At 39.5% G+C, this 23,158-nt stretch overlaps 1 protein-coding gene across 3 annotated transcripts in view; it reads left to right on the top strand.

Annotated features, from left to right (window-relative positions):
- Positions 1–1,642: 1,642 nt before the first annotated feature.
- The window catches only part of LOC106082738 (vascular endothelial growth factor receptor 1), a 291,986-nt gene continuing 270,470 nt past the window's right edge, over positions 1,643–23,158 (top strand). For all 3 annotated transcript variants that reach the window (XM_013245442.2, XM_059366064.1, XM_059366063.1), the window contains exon 1: positions 1,643–1,828. The gene's annotated coding sequence lies outside the window, so the exon portion shown is untranslated. The remainder of the gene's footprint in view (positions 1,829–23,158) is intronic.

Genomic DNA, 23,158 nt, shown 5'->3' with positions numbered 1-23,158 from the left:
CAAACCTGCACCGATCTTTGCCGTGTGTCCGAAGTATGTCAAGGGGCTTAACTTAACTAACTGTCTCAAATTTCGGCGACATCGAACAATAAATGCGCCTTTTATGGGCCCAAAGCCTTAAATCGAGAGATCGGTTCATATGGCAGTTATATCCAGATCTGGACCGATCTGGGCTAAATTGAAGAAATATTTCGAAGGGTCTAACACAACTCGCTGTCCCAAATTTCAGCAAAATCGGATAATAAATGTGGCTTTTATGGGCCTAAGACATTAATTGGGGGATCGGTCTATATCGCAGCTATATCCAAATCTAAACCGATCTGGGCCAAATTGAAGAAGGATGTCGAAGGTCTTAACAAAACTCCCTGTTCCAAATTTCAGCAAAATCGGATATAAAATGCGCCTTTTATGGACATAAGACCCTTATTCGGCGGATCGGTCTATATGGCAGCTATATCGGAATTTGGATCGATCTAGGCCAAATTGAAGAAGGATGTCGACTGGCCTAACACAACTCACTGTCCCAAATTTCAGCAAAATCGGATAAGAAATGTGGCGTTTATGGGTCAAAGACCCTAAATCGGCGGATCGGTCTATGTGGGGGCTATATCAATATATAGTCCAATATAACCCATCTTAGAAATTAACCTGCTTATGGACAAAAAATAATCTGTGCAAAATTTCAGTTCAATATCTCTTTTTTTAAAGACTGTAGCGTGATTTTAACAGGCAGACGGACAGACGGACGGACATGGCTAGATCGTCTTAGATTTTTACGCTGATCAAGAATATATATACTTTATATAGGTCAAGTGGCTAGCTCTACACGTTCGACCGCTATCATGATTTCGACAGATTGACGGACTGGGTAGATCGACTCAGAATGTCGAGAATATCGAGAATATATATACTCTATGGGGTCTTAGACGAATATTTTGAGGTGTTATAAACGGAATGACTAAATTAGTATACCTCCATTCTATGGTGATGAGTATAACAAATAGCCTAAGAGTTGCAGAATTGTATATAAAAATTAGAAGTTGATCAAGAGAAATTGGAAAAACACCCTTATGGCAATGCTAAAATCGTAAGCATTTAATAGTATTAACATAGCTTACATATGTAAGGGCGAAAATATGATTTCGATGTGCACAAACCGAAAAGATTCGTTTTCGTGCCATTTGTTCGTCTGGATTATTGTTTGATGTCCATAAACAGGCTATTAGTGCGACGTTTTTCAATTCACCACGATGCTCACCAGCACTACCTGCCTCTCAGTTTCTGTACTTTATTAAAAGCCTAAAGGTTTGTGTCGCCGCTAAATTATCTTTACAGATTCCATAACATATCGATAAGTTTGCCAGTTCAAAGTTAATTTAAATCGATTACTTTGTATGCATTCAAATTAATCGATTCTGGATTTATTTCGATTACGACAACGAATAGCCAGTGGTATGTGGCTTTACTACATGGTTTGTAAGGCGTTTGACATTTCTTTTTTGCTTTTTTCGTCATTTGCACCAAGTGCCCGCCCCCCCCCCATACGTCTGCTGTTTATGGTTCTGTTTTGGTTTTTGCAGTGGCCAACAACTACCAACACAAAACACATTCAATCAGTCTTAACCGGGCGATAAGAACAAAAGTTACGGTCTCTCGGCCACGCGGGTAATCAAATGCTAGTGTGCGGCAAACTAATAACGAAATACAATAATAATTATTGAAGTTTTGAACAATAAAACCAACGAAAATCGAATTAATATATCTAAAAAGTGTAAAGAATTTTTGTGTTTTCACAAGTATTGTCCAATCAAGTTGAAAATAATACGAGGTAATAAAAATAGAAGAGAGAAAATGGTTACCGCAATAAATATTGGTTTGAAAACGTGTTAAAATGAAATGAAATATCAGAATAAACGAATTCGATTCCGTCGGTCAATGGCTTTTTATTAAAACCAACACCTTTCTTGAAGAAAAGAAATAAAAACAACAACGGAATGAAAGAGTAAAACATCAGTGTTCTTTGTTATTTTCTACGTTGTTTTAAGCTTGGGTTAAATCATCAATGTGATGTGTGAATGCGCTCCAGCGTATGTGCGTGTGTGTGTGTGTGTGGGTTATAAAAATTCGAAAAATTTATCTACCAGATAAATTTAAGTGCTTGAGATAAGTGATTTTGGAAATTCATTCACAGGTGGTTGATAAAGGGTGTAGTCTTATCAATTATCACAAAAGTAGGTCTTACCAATTAAAATAAAATGAAAATTTTGATTAACAAAAAAAAATCTACCTTAAAAATGATAACACAGCGATATTGAAAATTCTAAAAGCAGCAGTGTTCGATCATAAAGTTTTTTTTGATGTGTTAAGTGTTGTGGTTGTTGTTGTTGCAGTTGCTGTGAATACAGTTCGTTGGTGTTTACTCTCGCATGTGGTGAAATGAAATGATCTCTCCCATATGCCAGTTGGTGACGTTATAACGTCATTTTTGTTGAACACAAACACATATTTATGAATGACCTACACATCGATGCCTGTTCCTCTCCCCCCACCCCATGTTATGGCCAATGACAACAACAAATGTCTCAGTGATCAACAAATTGTTTTTTTTGTTGTTGTTGTTGTTGTTGCTCTACCTACGTTTGTTGTTTTACCACTTGTGTATTGTTGCTCTGCCAAGAGTCGTTGTTGCTGTATGATGCCGCTTAAGCCCCAGGAATCACCAAACAAACTGGTATGTATTTAATGAATCATCAATGATTGATTGTCAAATAATATATACCTATGTATATTTGTTTTGAACTTTTTTCGTGTAGAGAAATTGCGTTTTTTTTTATCTTTTGTAATTTTTAATAATAAATATTGTGATCAATATTTTTTTAAAAGAATAGCTAGACGAATTAGATAACGTTGATCAGCTGTTTTCATTTTAGTTGACAACAGTCTTAACATAAAATTTATTGTTGACATTCATTTAACATTGTTACCTATTCGCATGGGAGCTACTCAGTAGAAGTATTTGGAGGGAATCGACAAAACTTTGCTCGATTTTAACTTCAGACACTTTCTTTCAACACCGCAAATTTAATCAAAATTTTTTATTTATGTCTAAATCACAGTAAATATTGGTTCAAATAGATAAGAATACTAGAGAGTTCTAAGAAATATGACACTGTCTGCGAACAGGTCGATAGCGTTAATGACGCCGCCAAGGTAAAAAAGTTTCTCTCAAAAACCCATGTCCAAACTGAAACTTTAGTAGACGACATGGGATTGAGCGCAGAGATAACGGAGGACATGTTTCATCCACAGGATATAACGTGACTCACGGACACACCGGAATCTTGGAATAATGACGTTGATCGAAGGTTTATAATTACGGAATTTATAGTGAAGGAGTGCTTGAGGAGCTTCAAACCATTTAAGTCTCCCGGACCTGATGAAATATTTCCGGCGCTACTACAGAAAGAGGCAGACTATCTTGCGCCTCATTTGGTCAACATTATCAAAGCGTGCCTAGGACTCAAAACCATGGAACGTATTGTTGACACCTTGACAAAGAGTAGGAACTGCTCAAATACAAACAGCATGGCTATGTCAAGGTCAGTGGAGACTGCCCTGCACGAGATTGTGCATAAAAAAGAAGAATCCTTCGATGCCAAAATGTACACCTTGGCGGTATGCATTGACATCGAGGGGGCTTTTAACAATGTGCGGACCACTGATCCAATCCTTAGACCAATACCGGGTGAACCCGGTCCTTAGAGACTGGATAAACCATATGCTAACGGACAGGTGGATAAATTGTGTGTTCCATGGCATAAATATAAAGGAGAAAGTGGCACAAGGCACGCCACAGGAGGGCATTTTATCGCCACTCCTATGGGTGACCACCATTAATAACCTATTACGGATGCTGACTGAGGAGGGATTTGAACCAGTCTGCTATGCAGACGATGTTATAATACTTCTAAGGGGTAAGGATCCGAACGAGCCATGCAGAAGGGCCGAAGGGTCTTGCATATGGCATATGACATCTGTGCTAGACCCTGAGGTCTTAATGTTTACCCACAGAAGACTGAAGTATGCCTGATCACGAGGAAAAAGAAGGTGGGTCAATTTAAAGCACCACGCTTCCTCAATTAGACAATTTCGATATCTGACAAGGTCAAATACTTAGGTGTGATCTTGGACAGGAAACTGAATTGGAAGTGTCACATTCAGGAGCGTACTGAGAAGGCTCGCAGATGTTGGGCACTATATAGACGGGCCGTAGCTCGAAATGGGGCCTGAATCCGAGGTTATCCCACTGACTCTACAGTAGCGTGATTAGATCAATACTTACTTACGCCTCAGCAGTTTGGTGGACAGCTATGGAGAAAAAGTGCAACATAGGGACCATACAACAGGTTCAGAGAACATGTTGTCTTGGCATAGGCGAAGTGATGAGGACCACGCCCACTAGGGCACTGGAGACTATACTAGATATCCGACCCATTGACATACAAATTAATTGTAAGGCAGCCACTGCGGCTATGAGATTTAAGGCGATGGGAGAATGAATTGAGGATGGGAGCAGCTCATACGTTATGCGTTATAATCGAGGCGACCATAGGAAACCTAAAAGGAAGGGAAAGGGTTTCCTATCGGATACCTGAGACGTACTTGAGAACGAGTGCGTGGCACTGCTGCCATCGGCACAGTCTTGGATTAACGGAACCCTAGTATTGCCATCTGGAAGATCATGTAACACGGATGGATCAAAGCTAGAGGACAGAGTGGGCCTGGGGGTTTACATTGAGAACCCAGGGATTGAGATCTGTTTTAGACTGCCTGACCATAATACGGTGCTGAAGGCGGAGATCCGGATGATCACGGAATGCGTGAAGTGGTGTGGTGTTAACGCGGGGATGTCGAGTATGAACATCTTTACGGACAGTAAACAGGTCATAAGGGCAATAACAATCACGACGGTAAGGTCACGAACAGTCTTGCAGTGTAAGAAGGAGATTAACGCCTTCTCTGAGGATGGAAAAATAAGCATCGTTTGGGTGCCGGGCCATAACGGAGTAAGGGGAAATGAAAGGCCAGACGATTTGGCGGTGAAGGCCAAAGGACTGCCGTCGATAAACTTGGTTAACCCGAAGCCTTTCGTTTCGACGCAGTCCGAGTTAAGGGAGTGGGCGACGAATGCGCATGCAACATTGTGGAACAACGAAACGGTCGGTAGGACGGCGAAAATCCTATGGGGGGCCCAGATCGTGAGAAGGCGAGCCTATTACTGAAAGGAGGAGGTCAGTATAGCTATTGGTATTATAACGGGACACATAGGACTATGAGCTCACTTAAGAAAAATCGGTGCTGCAAGTGATAGCATGTGTAGGGCATGCGGGGCAGATTTTGAGACGTTGGAGTATTTTTTTTGTCATTGCCCGGCTTTCGCGTACAACAGATACCGGCACTTAGGTGGAGACAATACCAGCCATGAACCAACTTAGGGGTGTGGTATTGAAAATTAACGATTTTGTAAGTAGAACGGAATTCCTAACTTAAAATTTTCTTTTTAGAGGTTACTTAATAGTTTTTACTGGCTTAGATGTACGTCCATAGTGGCATGGGGCGGATTAATATATGCACCCTCTTTTCAACTTAACCTTACCTAACCTACTACGAAAGTGCCACCGTGAGCCATTTGGTGCCTCTTTGAGGAGCTAAACTTTTTCCTTATAGGTATGTATACCAAGCCTTCGGTCAGAAAGGAAAAAAGTTGAATTTGCATATTCGGTATATTTTAGTTTTTAAAACCCCGTATACACTGCTCATTAAATCCGGATTTAAAGCTCTCGTCAGCTGATTTTATAAAGGGAAAAGAGATGACCGAGCCATTAAATGCTGATTTAAAGAGCAGTGTAAACGGGGTTCAGGTTTGTCCTTAATATTGATAATCTATATAAAGGGTGATTTTTTAAGAGCTATAGGAAATTTTTTCAAAAAAAAAAACATGTAAAATTCAGAAAAATTCATAAAATCTTTATTGAATCCATAGTACGGTCCATATAAATTAATGTTTGAAGATTATTTCATACAAATGATTACCGCGACTGCTCTTCAAATGCTCAATCCGCTAAGTCCACTTTTGGCATACTCTCCAACATTTCTGGAGGTATCTCACGAATAAATGCTTCAACGTTGTCTTCCAATGCGTAAATTGAAGATATGAGCTTGAACATAGTCCCACGGAAAATATTCTAAAGGCGTTAAATCGGACGACCTAGACGGCCAATTAACCTGTCCCGAACATGAAATAAAATGTTCACCGAGCTTGACTCTCCATAAGTCTATTATTACGCATGCATGTGGCATGTAACACCATTTTGATGAAATCGCACGACCTAGACGGCCAATTAACCTGTCCCGAACGTGAAATAAAATGTTCACCGAGCTTCACTCTCCATAAGTCTATTATTACGCATGCATGTGGCATGTAACACCATTTTGATGAAACCACAAGTCAAGCTCTTTCATTTTGGACAAAAAAAAGTTGGATATAACCTCACGAAAGCGCTCACCAGTCACAGTTACGTTACGATACGCATAATCTTTGAAGAAGTACGGTCCAATAATGCCACCAGCCCATAAACCACACCAAACTGTGACTTTCTCTGGATGCATTGGTAGCTCTTGCAATGCTTCTGGCTGATCTTCACTCCAAAATATATATAAAAATGAATTTGTGTTTGTTTTTTTTGTGGCTTTGTAAATTTGTTTATTCCGAATAGAATCATAAAAGGCTGAACCGATTCGCTTTAAAGTTTCGCAGATTGTGTATGTTGGTCTGGAAGGAGCAATAGGCTATCTAATTTTTATACCCACCACCATAGGATGGGGGTATGCTAATCTAGTCATTCCGTTTGTAACACCTTGAAACACTTGTCTAAGACCCCATAAAGTATAAATATTCTTGTTCGTCCCGACGCCCTGAGTCGATCTAGCCATGTCCGTCCGTCTGTCGAAATCACGATAGCGGTCGAACGCGTAAAGCTTGCCGATTGAAACTTACACAGATACTTAATATTGATGTAGTTCGTTGGGGATTGCAAATGGGCCTAATCGGTTCAGATTTAGATAAAGCTCCCATGTAAACTGATCTCACGATTTGACTTCTTGAGCCCTTACAAGCCGCCCACAATTTTCATCCGAATTGGTTCATAATCTGATAAAGTTCCCATATAAAAGGATCTCCCGATTTGACTTATTGAGCCCTTACAAGCCGCAATAGCGGACGAAAGCGTAAAGCTAGCCGTTTAAAATTTTGAAAAGATACTTAATATTCATTCATTCGAGATTGTAAATGGGCTATATCGGTTCAGATTTAGATATAGCTCCCATATAAACCGATCTCCCGATTTGACTTCTTGGGCCCCTGGAAGCCGCAATTTTTGAAATTTTGCACATAGTGTTCTGTTATGACTCAACAATATACACCGATCTCCCGATTTGACTTCTTGAGCCCTAACAAGCCGCATTTTTTGTCCGATTTTGCTCAAATTGAGTATGTAGTTTTTTTATGACTTCTAACAACTGTGCCAATTACGATCCAGTTCAGCCTGTAACTTGATATAGCTCGCATGTAAACCGGTCTCTCAATCATCCTTGTTCAGTTCCTTGAAGCTTTAATTTTTTGATAGTTTGACAGAAGTTTGGTATGTAAAATAAAATTATCCCCTTCAACTAAATCTATTTTGTATACATTTTTAGCAGAATACATGATGGTGGGTTTTCAATATTCGGCCCAGCCGAACTTGGCACGCTTTTATTTGTTCTATTTAAGGCCAAATTTTCACTTTCCGCGTTGTGTTGGAATCTGCCAAATGACAGCTCTGTTGTAAAGCTAGACATTTTTGCTTTACTCAATCTCCTCAATCAGAGTGGCAAAAGTGCTTCGACAATTGGTTCAAACGCATGCAAAAGTTTATAGATCTTAATGGGGAATATTTTGATAAGTAATAAAGCGATTTTCTATGATTAGTATTTATTTTTGTGTTCTTTAATTCCGAAATATGAAAGGCAACCCTCGTAATTACATTTGTTATGTTTACGACACTGTGTGTATATGCTAAAAATACTCACACTCTCTCTAGAAGGAGAGACACAAGAGAATGATTTTTGGTCGCGTAAACGAATAATCATTTGCGGCTGCCGAAACACTATTGCAATTAAAGAATTTTTGATTTTACAATGAAAGAAAGATTTATTAACGGTGGGAAAATTTGATAACTGGTTAACTATAAACAAAGTTATTTACTTTCAATAATTCTACATTTATGACTAAATTTTTATATGTTGGCGCCAAACGTTATACATTTACAACAAAAATAAAACTTTGTAATAAAATTGTTTAGTTTGTTCTAAATACGTTCCAAACGTTTGGTTTTTTGGTCATCGACACCAATATCTCCGACTTTATTTCCAAAAATTTCATCCCAAAAGACTATATTTCCTTCAACCGAACTGATATGGAGCCAATACGGAAATTAAGTGGAATATACTATGGAGTAAAGGTCTACTGTCTCCTCTACATTGGAATATAGCCATTAACAATGCATTATTGTCTCTGGAAGAAAAAGGCGTAAAAGTGGTCACGTATGCTGATGACGTGGCAATTGCGGTTAGGGGAAATTTCCCCAGCACTCTAAGAGATATAAAGGGTGATTTTTTTGAGGTTAGGATTTTCATGCATTAGCATTTGACAGATCACGTGGGATTTCAGACATGGTGTCAAAGAGAAAGATGCTCAGTATGCTTTGACATTTCATCATGAATAGACTTACTAACGAGCAACGCTTGCAAATCATTGAATTTTATTACCAAAATCAGTGTTCGGTTCGAAATGTGTTGAAATTTTGACAAATTTTGTTCAGCGATGAGGCTCATTTCTGGTTGAATGGCTACGTAAATAAGCAAAATTGCCGCATTTGGAGTGAAGAGCAACCAGAAGCCGTTCAAGAACTGCCCATGCATCCCGAAAAATGCACTGTTTGGTGTGGTTTGTACGCTGGTGGAATCATTGGACCGTATTTTCTCAAAGATGCTGTTGGACGCAACGTTACGGTGAATGAACACATTTCGAACCGAACACTGATTTTGGTAATAAAATTCAATGATTTGCAAGCGTTGCTCGTTAGTAAGTCTATTCATGATGAAATGTCAAAGCATACTGAGCATCTTTCTCTTTGACACCATGTCTGAAATCCCACGTGATCTGTCAAATACTAATGCATGAAAATCCTAACCTCAAAAAAATCACCCTTTACTTCAGGATGCTCTACGTGCAAAAGCGAAGTGGGCTACCGAAAGTGGTCTAGGTGTAGGCGTAAATCCGTGCAAGACAGAACTAGTTCTTTTCAAGAACTAGAGATACAAGTCGCCTACAGTGGAACCTGTCTCCTTGGGTGCTGAGAATGTTCCATTTACAGAAAGCGCAAAATACCTGGGTGATTTGCTGGACAGGAAATTGAACTTCAAGTCCAACATTTTGGAAAGGGCAAGAAAGGCCACTCTTGCCCTATACTCCTTCAAGAGAGCCATTGGCAAAAGTTGACAAAAGTCAGACTTATAATGCTATACGGTGTTGTAGTCTGGTGGACGGCGATTCAAAAGTCCACCTACTGCTCAATACTTAACCGGATCCAAAGGATGGCTTGCTTGTGCATCACAGCCGCACTGAGAACGACACCATCTGATGCACTGAATTTAATGCTACATCTTATGCCTCTGGACATTGTGGCTATCCAAATTGCAGCTACCACTGCCGTTCCTGGCAGTGTGGACTACACCCTAGCTGAGCCGCTTTTTGATAAAAATTACTGTACCACTACTTCTGATAGAACCGATTGGAACTAAGATATCCCTGGTAACAGAAGTTACATAGACTTCTATACGGATGGTTCTAAACTAAACGATCAGGTAGGCTTTAGGGTGTACTCTAAAGATCTAGAACTGGTCATATTGAAAGGGTTACCCGACCACTGCAGTGTGTATCAAGCAGAGATCCTTGTATCAAGCAGAGATTCCTGTATCAGCGGAGATCCTTGCCATTCCTCCAATCTGATGTGGTGGAAGGGCTAAGATATAATGTAATTACGACGATTGGCATAAAAACTTCTCAAACAGCCATTAAATCCCTGGAAAACGTATTTCTGAACAAGAAAACCACCCTCGACTGTCGGAGATCTCCCAACGAGATGGCTGAACAGTTCAAAATTCACCTGTTCTGGGTGCCGGGCTACAGAAATAATTCCAAGGGAATTGTAAAGCAGATGAGCTTTCGAGACTAGGAACTACCCTACACATTCCAGGGACACTGGAATCTGTGGGTATGCCTCTAGCGACATGTAAGCTAAGTTTTCAGGACCAGGCCCGAAACGAATGATAGATGGGGCTGTGAGCATTCCAAAACTATGTCACCTAATTTAGACTTGAAGAGGTCTACTGCAGACGTTTCAGTCATTGTGTCCGTCACGACAGGTCACTGTCTAATCGGAAAACATTCAGACAGACTGAAGGTTGCCATAAACGACTATTGCTGAAGCTGTGAGGACATCGAAGAAGAAGTGACTATAGAACACCTTCTGTGTGTCCCGCACTTGCAGTTAGAAGGAGTTCCACTGATTTAGCGGATGTGAACATTCGCAAGTTCTTGGGTTTTTAAAGCGATCTGGATGTTTCAACACTTGGAACTAGAAGGCATCTTCCTTCTTCTGTTCCTGTGGTATCACAATGCATGAAAACGTCTAAGTGAGTCTGATGGTAGACTGCCACTTAAGCCTAACCTAACCTAGTGCAAATCTAAAAGCTTATTTTTAATATCATCCTCCCCATAAAATCAGGAACAGGAACTGTCCTCCCCATAAAATCAGGGAAATATCTTAACCTAAAAGAGTTAAAATGCACCAGTAAACATTTATTTAAACTCTTTACTGTGTCTCTACAAGGTTCCAGTATTTCTATGCTTCCTTTATTATGATCGAGTGCTATTAGTCATTCGTTTTTGAAGTTCGAATGGTTAACAATAAAAATTGTCATAAAATTTAAACAACAAGAAATGGAATTGCCTTGCATTTCTGAAATCACGTAATCAATTGCTGTGACTCTTGTCTTCCCTCTTAATGTTTGACCTTGTTTTTATTCCAATTGTAAAATGAATGGACGTTTTGACTTTCAATTTCAATACAGAGAGTAAGAGAAAATAAAAAAAATAACTCAAATAGGTTATTTAAATGGGTTTTATTTGTCAGTAAAAAATTTATTTATTTGTCTGTTAAAAAAATATTTCTAAGGTCACAATGTAAAAATCTGCGCAAATTATTTATAGAGAATACCACCGGTATTCACAAAACTTAATGAATATTTGAAATAGGTTTATTTGACTGATTTCCTTTATATAGAACTGTCAAATGAACATATTTTAAGGCTTCATCAAGTTTTGTGAATAAGACCTTATATCTGTAGCGTGTTTTCAAATTGCTTGATTGGAAGTGGCATCTTGATTATCTCCTACAGATTTGTAAAAATTTATTGAGTACAAACAAGTGTATGGTAATCTAGACATTCCTTAAAATATTTCTCTTTGACCCTATAAAGCATATGCGTTTTTCATCTTCTTTACATTCTAACTAGAACGAGCCATGTCCATTAGTCCGACCATAGGGGATATCACTATGGCTGTCAAACGAATAAAGATATCAGCGTGATACCTTTTTTTAGAGCATTGGATACAGCTTACATTTGAGGTTCATCGACATAACTTCCTGAGCCCCTAAAATCATAAATATTTTTCCGATTTGGTTGAAATTTGTTATTTATGAGGCCTTCGAATTGGTGTAGTTTACGACATCCTTGTCTGATAAGGTTTTGATCGGATAATATGATAAAGCTCTCATCCCGGCCGACGCGGAGTAACTGAGAGCTTCACGCGGTTTGGAACATTGAGCTTCGACTTGTGTGGTGTTCTTCGTTATAGTCTAGTACTGACTTCGACTTTTCGTCCGAACAACTGTCAAAACGCATAATAAAAATATTCTGACGAAGAAAACTCGAACACATTCCATACATTCCAACACATTCCCTGGTAAGGGGCGGTTAGAAGAGAGCGTCGGATCTTGGAGCAAACGGCTAGCGACATCGAGATATACATCCCACATAACCCATGCAGTTGGGAATCTGGGCACCCGGAAAAGTAAAGGGTCATTCTGAGAATAGTAACAAGTTAAAATGTGCTAAGTTCGGCTGGGCCGAATTTTTGAAACCCAACACCATGGATTCTGCGTAAAATAGACACAAAATAAGATTAGTTGAAAGGCATAATTTTACTCTACGTACCAGATTTTTGCCAAACCAGGCAAAATTGAAAGTTTCTAGGAACAAAATAAAGATAATCGAGAGATCGGATTACATGGGAGCTACATCAGGTTAAACACTGATTTGGATCGTACTTGGCACAGTTCTTGGAAGTAGTAGCAGAACACCACGTGCAAAATTTTAGCAAAATTGGACAAAATTTATAACTTCCAGGAGATCCAGACATACAATCGAGAGATCGGTTTATATGGGAGATATATTAGGTTATAGACCGATTTCAACCGTACTTGACAACGTTGTTGGAAGTCGTAATAGAACACTACATGCAAATATTAGACAAATCGGACGAAAGCTACGGACTGCAGGGGCTCAACATGTCAAATGGGCAGATTGGCAGATCGGGTTATATGGGAGCTATGTCAGGTTATAGACCGATTTCAACGTACTTGGCAAAGTTGTGGGAAGTCATAACAGAACACTTCGTGCTAAATTTTGGCCAAATCGGACAAAAACTGGGCTTCCATGGGCTCAGGATGTCAAATCGGAGATCGGGTTATATGGGAGACCGATTTCAATCGTACTTGGCATGGACGTCGTACCAGAATACTAGATGCAAAATTTCAGCCCAATCGGATAACAATTGCGGCTTCAAGGAGCTAAATATGTCAAAGCGGCAGATCGGTTTATATGAATCCCCAATGACCTTCATCAATAAAATTTATCTGAGCAAAATTTTAAGCGGCTAGTTTTATGCGTTCGTGATTTCGATAGGCGGACGGACGGACATGGCTAGATCGACTTAAAAGGTCCAGACAATCAAGAATATATTGCATTTTGTAAGGACTCAAGAAGTCAAATCGGGAGATCGGTTTATATGGTAGCTATACCAGGTTATAGATCGATTCGGACCGTACTTGACACAGTTGTTGAAAATCGTAACAAAACACCACATGCCCTATTTCAGCCAAATCGGACAAAAATTGCGGTGTGTAAGGACTCATGAAGTCAAATCGGGAGATCGGTTTATATGGGAGCAATATCATGTTATAGACCGATTCGGACCGTACTTAGCACAATTTTTGTAAGTCATAACAAAACACCACGAGCAAAATTTCAGCTAAATCGGAAAAATTGCGGCTTCCAGGGAGATCGGTTTATATGGTTTATAAGTCTGAACCGATATGGACCATTAACAATCGTCATTGACCTTAATCAATATTAAGTGTCTGTGGAAAATTTCAAGCTGCCAGATTTACGCGTTCGACCGCTATCGTGATTTTGACAGACGGACGGACATGGGTAGATCGACTCAGAACTTCGAGACTATCAAGAATATTTATACTTTATGGGGTCTTAGACGAATATTTCGAGGTGTTACAAACGGACTAGAATAGTAACCCTCCTCCACATAATAATGTCCGATAACAGGTTGAGGCTAATAGATTTCGCCGCGACAAAAAACATGGTAGTAAGCAGCACCAGAAAAAAAAATCACAAAGCCACATGGGTGAACCCAGATCAAGAAGTAAGGAATCAAATTGATCACATTGTGCTAGTAGAAAGGCATTCATCCAGCGTGTTAGATGTACGATAGATCTGAGGAGCGAACAAAGATTCGGATCATTACCTTGTTGCTGCGAAGGTTCGCACCCGAATAAACAGGGCGAGAGAAGTACGATCTGACACTGCACGGAAGCTGGACATTGAAAGGCTGCAAACACAACAGATGTCAACGACACACTTCACTCGACTCATCCAATTTCTTGATGAAACCACTACTTGTCCCGGCAATATAACGGCTCAGTGGCAAACCATTACCATTACTTGAGTACCAGAAGCCTCCCCCAAGAAACCCTTGGTGTAACCAAGAATGTCGAAATGCTACTGAAGCCAAGAATGCAAACCTGCAGATCCCGCAGAACCAATCCTTGATGATGGTACGCAATGTTTACCTGTTTAAGCCATGTCTAAGTTTCATAACCCTGTAAAATTAATAAGACTCTGCAGGATGACGCTTGCTGATACATATTCCTCAGTAAGAATGGGAAAAAATCTCTCCGAACCATTCAATACCAAAAGCGGTTTCCGACAAGGAGTCTTATCGTGTGATCTCTTTAATATCCTGCTGGAGAAGATTATACGAGATGCAGATGTGAAAAGATATGACAAACTATGCACAAGAAAACACATGCTACTCGCCTCAGCTGACGACATCGATATGGAGGGACTTTGCTACGCAAATGGAATATAAACCATGTTAATCATCTTCCGCGGGCCATCGTTGCGCAGAAGAACTTGAAATGGACAGCAGTTTGACCCTGTTCCTTAATGGAATGTTCATGGGTAAATATGCAAATGTTCTTCCCAAAAAGATGTTGCTTTGAAGCCCGCCGTTCGAACTCGGCTATTAAAAGAAGGTTCCTTATCATTGAGCTTAAACTTGAATCGGACAGCACACATTGATATGTTAAAAGTTTGCCCACTGTTCCTTAGTGTAATGTTTGTGGGTAAATTTTTATTTGCTGCAACATGGAAGTTTATAAAACCATAATTTTCATAATCTCATCTTCAGGAACAAGAAACTGTGTTGTATTCTTCAATTACGGTTTGTTGGTTTGCAAGCCAAGTATATTTCCATACTAATCGTTTAATATAGGAGGGCAATTTGAAATTTTAAAATGTTTTCCCAGCAAACAATGAATGCAATAAATGTGGACACCAACAAGCCGTGAAAATACGCATCGACAGACATCATCAACAGCACAAGTCATCCATTGGCTTTGAGCCAAAGTAGCAAGAAATTATGATTTTATTCTTTTTGGCTATACACTCAAAGAAAAAAGTATGTTATATGCTGAGAGGAAAAAAAAAACATACTCTCTTACTGAGTTAAAATTCATGATGGGATATTCTTAAATAAGAATGTCCGATAATACGATGCAGATGTGATGTACATATCAGATGCATATGCAAACTCTGGCGTGACCCACTTTTTGCACTTCAAATGTCTTTATTTCTGTTATGGGCAGGGATTATTCGTATTTATTTCTTTGGAGGTAGCGAATATGGTTGTCATGTCCCTCAAAAAACAACATGGCACCACTAAGTTGATAGGCAAGGGAAAACAAGCATGAAAACATAAAAACAAATGGTTTGAATTGTGCTATTAAGTTGTATTTCAATAAACACATTTATCTTGCGATTTATTTAAAAAATCTCCTCTATATATGTTTATATGACCATATATGTGCGTAAATATATTTGTACAGAAAGAGTGCCAAAATATGGTTTCGTTAAACACAATGCCTGAAATTCATTTTCAGACAACGTCAAAGAACGTGAGTGATGTTTTTTCGACAGCTATTCTCTTGGGAAAAATTTAAATCACTTCACTGATGTGTCAGCATCAATAAATGATAATGACGTCCACTTTGTGTACGACAATGGAATACTAAAAAGAGGATATATTTCATAAAATAAAATGTAAATATATATTTTTATATTTTCTATTTAAACTGTTGGAGAATGTGGAAATGTGTGGTGCATTTTGAAATAATTTAAGTAAAATATAACCAGTGGAGTAAAACTTGAGAGCCTATTTAAATTTCTATTGCATTATAAATGAAAAGTTATTTTCTTGCAATATATAATAAGTCGATCACACAAAAAGGAGTTATGTAGTTGCGTGGACAAAAAATCTACCACCACAGCTAGCAGATAGGGTGCCGAGCTTGGTTGCTGTGGTATTATATCACAAAGATAATATACAAGTACAACCAACCAACGTGCGGCCCTTAAAGCCTTCACTATTAAAGAAGATTTCCACCAATAATCGAAACGAGTGATGCTATAGTTAGCGGTGTGGTATCCTCCAGCTTTACTTTTCCATCTTAAAAGAAAAAACAAGTAAAAACGTGCTAAGTGCGGCCAGGCCGAATCTTATATACCCTCCACCATGGATCGCATTTGTCGAGTTCCTTTCCCGGCATCTTTTCTTAGGCAAAAAAAAAAAGGATATAAGAAAAGAGCGATATCAAGAAATGGTCCGGTTTGGACCACAATTAAATTATATGTTGGAGAGCTGTGTAAAATGTCAGCCCATTCGAATAAGAATTGCGTCCTTTGGAGGCTCAAGAAGTAAAATAGAGAGATCGATTTATATGGAAGCTGAATCGGGCTATAGACCGATTCAGACCATAATAAACACCTATGTTGATGGTCATGAGAGGATCCGTCGTGCAAAATTTCAGGCAAATCGGATAAAAAGTGCAACCTCTAGAGGCTCAAGAAGTCAAGAACCCAGATCGGTTTATATGGCAGCTATATCAGGTTATGATCCGATTTGAACCTTATTCCACACAGTTGTTGAATGAATAAGAATAAAATACGTCATGCTCAATTTCAGCCAAATCGGATAGGAATTGCGCCCTCTAGAAGCTCAAGAAGTCAAGTCCCCAGATCTGTTTATATGACAGCTTCATCAGGTTATGAACCAATTTGAGCCATACTTGGCACAGTTGTTGGATATCATAACAAAATACTTCGAGGCAAAATTCATTCAAATCGGATAAGAATTGCGTACTCTAGAGGCTCAAGAAGTCAATAATCAAGATCGGTTTATATGGCAGCTATATCAGGTTATAGACCGGTTTGAACCATACTTGACACAGTTGTTGGATATCATAACAAAACACGTCGTGCAAAATTTCATTCCAATCGGATAAGAATTGCGCTCTTTAGAGACTCAAGAAATCAAGACACAAGATCGGTTTATATGACAGCTATATGAACCAACCCTCCTATACTAATATGAAGTATTTGTGCAAAATTTCAAGCGGCTAGCTTTACTCCTTCGAAAGTTAGATTGCAAATGGGCCAAATCGGTCCATGTTCTGGTATAGCCGCCATACAAACCGATATCGGATCTTGACTTCTTTATCCTCTAGAGGGCGCAATTTTGTACAAATACTTCTTATTATTGCGGGTCGGTTGGAGTTGCAAATGGGTCAAATCGGTCCATGTTTTGGTATAGCTGCCATATAAACCGATATCGGATCTTGACTACTTTATCCTCTAGAGGGCGCAATTTTTATTTGATTTGGTTGAAATTTTGCACGTAGTGTTGTTGAACCAAATCGGTTCAAAATATGATATAGCTGCCATACAAACCGATATCGGATCTTGCCTTCTTGAGCCTCTAGAGGACACATTTCTTATCTGATTTGGCAGAAATTTTGCACGTAGTGTTTCATTATAATTTCCAACAACTGTGCTTAGTATGGTATTAATCGGTTAATAATCTGATATAGCTGCCATATATACCGATCGGGGACCTTGAAATATCTAGAGTAAGCAATTATTGCCGGTTTTAGCTGAATTCTACTATGATTTCTCTCACGACCTTCAACATACGTGCCAAATCTGGTCTGAATCGGCGCATAACTTTATATAGCTCCCATATAAACCGATCTCCCAATTTTACTTCTTGAGCCCCTAAAGGGCCCAATTCTTATCTGATTTGGCTCAAAAGAAAATTAAAAGCTGCATCTGTTTTCATAAATTTTAATATTTAGAGCAACGGTCGGCTTAAAAGTGAGTCAGTTGGTTAGTTTGGGACGTTTTCATCCATTTTGATACCACAGGAACAAGAGATGTTAGATGCCTTCTGGTTAATACCGTTGAACCATGCAGATCGCTTTAAAAAGCCCAACAACTTGCCAATGTCAACACACACTAAAACAGACAAGTTCGACCTGTCATGACTGAGACGTCTGTTCTAGCCAGCGACTGCAGAGCGGTGGACCTATGAATTTGAACTGTAAATTTTAAACCGTTCAGCCATCTCGTTAAGTGATATGCGACAGTCGTGGGTGGTTTCGGAATTCAGAAATACATTCTCAATAGATTTGAAAGCTGTCTGGCTGTCTGAGGAGAGATTTATGTCAATCGTCGTTATGACATTATATCTTAACCATTCCACCACTTTTATAAATGCAAGGATCTCAGCTTGATACGCACTAAAGTGGTCGGGTAATATTACCGATATGACTAGTTCTTCAGAGTAAACCCCAAAACACACCTGGTCGTTTGGTCTGGAACCATCCGTATGGAAGTCTAATTAACATTTATTACCAGGGATATCGTATCTCCAATCGGTTCTATTAGAAATAGTGGTACAGTGCTTTTTATCAAAAAGCGGTTCAGGCAATGTGTAATACTGTTTGGAACATCGGGCAATGTATAAGGATAACACAGTGTCTGTATCTGCCGCATGACCAAAGAGACAGCACCTCACAGCAGCGGTCGCAGCAATTTGTATAGCCACAATGACTAGAGGCATTAGTTGTCCTATTTATTGTCTAGGGAACGACCCATACACAAATCCACCTGAGAGAACATCCTTGTTGATAAGAACAATATGGGATGTAAATACATAATAAAGATTAGCAATTCTTAATTTAATGGATATGTGAGTTAAGTTGGCCTCTCGGGAATGTAATAAAATCACAAAAAATGAAGAATGATTGCAATGGTTCAGTGATGCAATGACGATGAACAGTTTTTTTCTTTGCCTCTGCTGCTCAAGTGAAAATTTAGAGTCAAACGTGCTGGCGGCCATTGAATGTTTAAAAGGACACAGACCAATCGGGAGATATGGGAATAAAATGCATAGGTCATGGAATAGGACCTCAATTATGATATTTCGAATAAGTAGTCAAATATTCAGCGACACATCATTAAAAATTTCTTATTTTATTGAAAACTTGTTTTGCCTCATAAAATATTATATAAAGCAAAACGAGAAAATCATTTGTCATTTGAGTATGCTGAACCTTTGGTGATTCATTTGTAATATAATCGATCTCCTAACAAAAAGCATAAGTAATGAAAGCGATGATTGTGATTAACATTATTTTCCTTACCCAGCGTTAAACTTCCAGCTTTCAGCAACACTGACACAGTTTCTTTTGACTGCCTATAGAGCTTCAACATCATGATTGTTCATTGCCTTAAATGCTGTCTGTCTATCCGTTTGTCTGTCTTTTTGTACTTCGAACATCTGTTTATCACTGCTTGCATGCCTTCAAGTCTGGTACGTGCCAAGCGATTTTTCTCTGCGATTATGGCGAAAATTTGTTCATGAGATTTCATTTAATGTTCATATTTTACGCGACTTTCTGTAGCAAAGATTTGTGAATTGTGTTCGTTATGTTCCCAGCTACCCATGGGCATTCCAGTCTGGATTGCCATTTTCAGCGGTTTACATTGCTTTCTTTTATTCATTGTTCCTTGCCTGCAGAATTTCGTAGTTATCACCTGCGTAAGGAAGTGGAAGTGCGTGCATTCGTTTAATGGTAAAATGACTGCTGTTGCTTCCACGTTATCAACCTTTGCTAAGGTCACTTGGTGTATGAGTAAAACTCCAAGATCCAAAAGCACAGAGATTTGTAATAAAACCGTCGTAAAAATGTATATGAGTTTCAGTTTCAATTAAAATGTAATTATTTATATTTGTTGTATTTTCAATAAACTTTTAATAACAGAAATCATTGAGGCCTCCTTTGAATTGTTAATTTCTTCCTAGCTACGTGAAGTTTGCATGTATAAATCGTTCTCAGAATTTCATCTTGCTAGAATGCTAATGTCTGGTGCTGGGCGACACAGGGAGAAGAAAATATATGAAAAATACGGGAAATATAGGAATGCGAGTGCTTCTCCGGATCTAAAGTCCTCGCACACACAAGTATTCTTTCTCCCAGTGCCTAACATTGGTGCTCCGCGTCTGCCCATGCATGACAGCGTATTGAAGATCACCGCGACCTTCGTCATATCAAACCCCTCTTATTCACGTATCTGAGGAGACTCCCCAGAGACACAACTGTAAGTTCGACGAGATCGGGTAGGAACCGCCTCCCTATTGGTGCTCCGCGTCTGCCCATGCATGGCAGCGTATTGAAGATCACCGCGACCTTTGTCATATCAAACCCCTCTTATTCACGTATCTGAGGAAACTCCCCAGAGACACAACTGTAAGTTCGACGAGATCGGGTAGGAACCGCCTCCCTAGGATGGAAAGCCTGTGCTCCTGTAGACACGGGCATGAGCATAGCATGTGCGCATGGGAGTTCCGTTATGATTGCTTTAATCGTATCCTGTTATGATTCCTTTAATCGTACTCAGTGACGAATTAACGAGGGTCAGCAATGAGAACCCGGAACCACTTCGACCTCATCGTTCTTGAATTCAAGCCCTTGAGGGCTGCCATAACGTCCATATCCTAAGTCTCAAAGGTGGCAAGTTCAACCTCCCAATTTACTTTGCGGCAAACGTAATGTTACAAACCTCTGCATGAAGGATCGTGCACTCGTCCGTCAATCTAACTGATATTTTGTTGTTGAGTGCCTTCGAGTAAACCCCCTGTCCCGTCCCTGACTCCATTCTGGAGCCGTCAGTGAGACCCGAGGTTTCACCCAACTCAAACACAGAATCCGCCTCCCACTCCTGCTTACCGGGAAAGCGAATCCGGGACAATCTTTCCCGAATCGGTTTTGAAGATAGGTATTCTGAGACCCTTCTCAGCCAACCTCCTGCATCCATTCCTTGTCCGCCTTCTCTTAGCATACACAAGTTGCCTTAGCCTAAATTCTACCTTAGCGAATCAACATGTGGTTAAGCATCTGTATATATTCCAGAATTCATGGAATATTTCCGGCGTAACTACAAAAAGAGGCCAACTATCTGGCGCCTCATCTGACCACTATTTTCACAGCGTGTCTAGGACTGGCATATACTCCGAAAGACTGGCAGAAGGCAAGGGTGGTTTTTATACGAAAGCCTGACAAGGCAAGTTATGCGACAACAAAGGCCTATAGCCCTATAAGCCTTACGTCCTTTCTACTCAAAACCATTGAACGCATTGTGGATTCCATTATAAAGAGTAGGACGTCCAGCGAACTACTTAAATACAAACAGCATGCTTATGTCAAGGGAAGGTCGGTGGAAACTGCCCTGTACAAGGTTGTGCATAAAATAGAAGAATCCTTCTATGCCAAGACGTACACATTGGCGGTTTGCATTGACATCGAGGGGCCGATTTCTAAGGTTTTTTTTAATGGATAGTTCTCAAAAATCTCTACAAAATTTTTTCAGATAAAAGTGTCCTCAAAAACCAAAAAAAAAAAATTCTACAAATATCCCAAAATACCAGTTTCGAGAAATGATGATTTCAAAGGAATTTTTTAGAAAATTTGTTATGGAGGCTACAGTTTTAAATTTCGGACCACAAATGAAAATTTGTCAGCCCGAACAATTTTTCGAAATGCCGAGGAGACAAACTTAAGGGGCCTGCCAAAAGCCGCACGGACCACCTAGGGTCTTAAAATTTGCACATGATTTTCCCACCACCATAGGATGGGGGAATAAAAATCCCATAAAGTATATATATTCTTGATCGTCTCGTCGTTCTGAATCGATCTTGCCATGTCCATCCGTCCGTTTGTCGAAATCACAATAGAGGTCGAAAGCGTAAAGCTAGCATCTTGAAATTTTGCACAGATTCTTAATATCGATGTAGATCGTTGGGGATTGCAAATGGGCTATATCGGTTCAGATTTAGATATTGCTCCCATATAAACCAATCTCCCGATTTGACTTCCTGAGCCCCTGGACGCCGCAATTTTCATCCTATTTGGCTTAAATTTTGCATGTATTGTTCCGTTCTGACTTTTAATAACTGTGTTAACTACGGTCTAAATCGGTCTATAACCTGATATAGCTCCCATACAAACCGATCGCCCGATTTGATTTCTTGAGCACCTGGAAGCCGCAAATTTTGTCCGAAATGGCTGAAATTTTGTACATAGTGTTCTTTTATGACTTCCAACAATTGTGCCAAGTACGGTCCAAATTGGTCCATAACCTGATATAGCTCCCGATCTCCCGATTTGACTTCTTATGCCCTTACAAGCCGCAATTTTTGTCCGATTTGGCTGAAATTTTGCTTGTGGTCTTTTGTTATAACTTCCACAAAACTGTGCCAAATACTGCTAAAATCAGTCTGATATAGCTCTCATGTAAATCGGTCTCTCGATCATCCTTGTTGAGTTCTTAGAGGCTTTAATTTTTACTGGTTTGACAGAAGTTTGGTATGTTGAATAAAATTATGCCCTACAACTTAATTTATTTTGTATAAATTTTTAGCAGAATCTATGGTGGTGGGTTCCCAAGATTTGGCCAGGACGAACTTAGCACGGTTTTACTTGTTAATAGTTTGTTTCGTTTTTATCTCATTGTGCGCCCCATATCTGACAGGGGATTGCCATCTTCGAACGGTAGGTACCTGTATTTCATGACCGGTAGTGGTTCACCTGATCCCTTCAGGGCTGCTACCGTTTAATCCTCATTGCTGTAACGAGATATCACGGTTAGATTCAGATCTCTACTTGTAACGATACTGCTTCTAATCTTACTATTAGTAGGTGAGGGATATCTTCTTAAGATGCTTTAACCATGGTTCCTGAACTAGGGACATATTTCTGAGCAGTTCTTCTATGGCTGCCTCTGAGTCAGACAGTCAGCCGCAGGCTATCAGCGTCTGAGGGTTGAGCTTTTCTTTGTCAACAATATCCAACTTCATATGACGTCATATTTTGAATTTTCCATCTAGCTACTGTAGTGGGTATGCCTTTTATGGTTGTCGCCAGACAATATTTTCCTAGTTGATTGTCTCAGTTTTACTAATCATACAGAAGCGCCAAATAAGCATACTTTGATGTGTTGAAAGGATGATATCGTCCCTTCC

Source organism: Stomoxys calcitrans, chromosome 3, assembly GCF_963082655.1.
Source record: "Stomoxys calcitrans chromosome 3, idStoCalc2.1, whole genome shotgun sequence".
Taxonomy (NCBI): domain Eukaryota; kingdom Metazoa; phylum Arthropoda; class Insecta; order Diptera; family Muscidae; genus Stomoxys; species Stomoxys calcitrans.
Note: the sequence above shows the minus strand (reverse complement) of the source record. Positions and strands in the feature narration are given on the sequence as shown.